Here is a 2,402-nt window from a genome sequence, read left to right on the forward strand (position 1 = left end):
AAAAAAACAACAAAAAAAAAACCACGATTTGTTTTTCCACTTGACAGTTTTTCTAGGAGAAGAAGTTGAATCTGTGTTCATTTGCCATTAAGATGCTGTTTGCATCATTTACAGGTTATATTAGACCAAGTTCACTGCCATATTGATCTCTGTTACTTAGGATAGTTAAAACATGAGATTTGTTGAAGGAAAAAGCAACAATTTCTACTAAAGAGTATGCCGTGGAAAGAATCAATCCTCTGTTAGATGCCTGGATTTGTTCTTTAGTCTTTTGTGACAATGTGAGAAAATTACAAACACAGGTTTAGAGTTTAATCATTCACCCTCCAGGCCAGTGCAGCAGGTGCTGGTAGTAATTTAAAGGAATAGTGAGTTATTTTGGAGAATACGCTTACCTGCTTAGGTGTATTTCCCAAAATGTGGAACTATAATTTTAACCTAAAACTCCCCCATTTAGGGCATTTTCTTCTGTTTTCCTGCCCACTTGAATTATTCCAAAAATATTAAAATCTTCCTGAAGAGCATCAATTTCTCTCTATGCCAAATTATGCCATATGCTCGTGCCTGGAAAAGTAGCTACAAAGATATTCAAGTGGGAATCTGGGTCCGGGGTTTGGATCACCACCACCAAGCCGCCCACTGTGCTAAACATGTCAGAGCCTCGGTCTGCGGTCACAGGGCGCCGATTTCAGTTGTACCGGCTCTAACTTCAATTTTAAGTAAGTATCAAGAATATGGATGTTCAAATAATAAGATGTTTTTCTCTAACAATCATTTTGTCCAGCTGTTGCAAAGTCATGTGTTTGTTTTGTTTTAAGTTAGCCACTGCATTGACACTATTATTAAGGGTGATATTAACACATTTTTGCCTACATTTTTTTCCCGAACACTGTAATGTGTTAATATTGCATTAAAGTGTGATATTAACTATTCTTAGAAGTGCAAACTGCAACTAAACTTTGCAAAATTGAACACATTTGTTCACCTAATGTGAAAGCCATTTTAGGTATAAATAAATGTAACGCAAAAAAACAAAATAAAGAACTTTGATTATGATATGAGTTTTTGTTTCCTCTTTGAGCATACAAATATAATTTGTATAAAGATAACAAATGAGGTGCTGTGTTCCGTTCTCTCTAGACATCTTTGCTTGTACGATTTTGAACATAGTCATTTCATCTGATTGATATGTTTATGATATATCTATTGCTTTAAAACGACATGTTAGATTTCTTTCATTTTCCAGCTGTCCGCTGTCAGATACCGTTAATGAAAAAGAGAGAGAAGTAGTAAGATACTAACATCAGAGATAGTGATAAAAAAAGAAAAAAGAAAAGAATCCAAAGGTTCATTTCAAAGGAAATGTTGCCAGATGATTTGATGCAGAGGTCTCATAGTCATCAATCATGACTGTTTTTACATTATTATTGCAGGTTCTTCCTCAATTTGTAAATGTTCCGCACAGAGGAAAAATGGCAGGTTCTCACTGACGAGCTGGACACAATGTAAGTAAAAGGGAAGCTGGTTACGTTGAAAGTTACAGTATGCAACTCATCTAGATGAATGGCCCTTTAAAATAATACTTTTTGTTTCTGTGCGGAATATTCCACAGACAGTGCTGCAATCATAGATTCATGCAGCTGGAGTAAACTTGCCTAGACTCACACTGTTATTTGAGAAAGTGTTACAGGCCAGATTAATCAGTAGAGGCTGTACTGTATGCAGCCTGTGGCAGCACTAAATGTCTGTTCTATTTTGGTTCTTGTACCACTAGGGGGAAACATTATGCTATGCAACCTCAAAAAATTACAGCCTACCCAAACATAATTTACACATATGGGGCACAGTTGTGTAAAGCAAGAAGGCTAAGACCTGAACAGTTTGGTTCAACAAACTAAATAGCATATTCAGCTTATTGCTATTGGGACTGGTTCATTAAAAGTAGAAAATCTTTCTCTGCTAAAGCAGAGACGTGTAATTCATGAGCTCTTGTCAACGCCATTATAAAACATCAGTTTTTAATGGAGTTCTGCTGAGTGTCAAAGGAGGCCTGTGTTCAACAACAACACCAGGTAATGCAGAAGCAATGTGTCAGTACTTTCACATTCTCGCTGCTGCTTTAGACGCATTGCTTCTTTGTGCGGCCAATGCATTCTGGGACAGGTTCACCAGGCAGCACTATTGTCCTGTTTACATAGTTTCATCTCAGTCAAGGGTGGCATCATGTGGAGGATAAAAGATATGTTGCATTCAAGTCTGGTGAACAAACACAATATGAGTGCACTTTGATGGGCTCTGGCAATCAGACCATCAAGTGCTCATTTTCAGCTGAAGCACATCTACGAGTAATTCAGTGCCATAAATCCCGCTCTTTTATCTTTATCTTACACAGAACCAAAAGC

This window comes from Seriola lalandi, unplaced genomic scaffold, assembly GCF_002814215.2.
Source record: "Seriola lalandi dorsalis isolate HSWRI2012SDOR001 ecotype SW California unplaced genomic scaffold, Sedor1 jcf7180002054559, whole genome shotgun sequence".
Taxonomy (NCBI): Eukaryota; Metazoa; Chordata; class Actinopteri; order Carangiformes; family Carangidae; genus Seriola; species Seriola lalandi.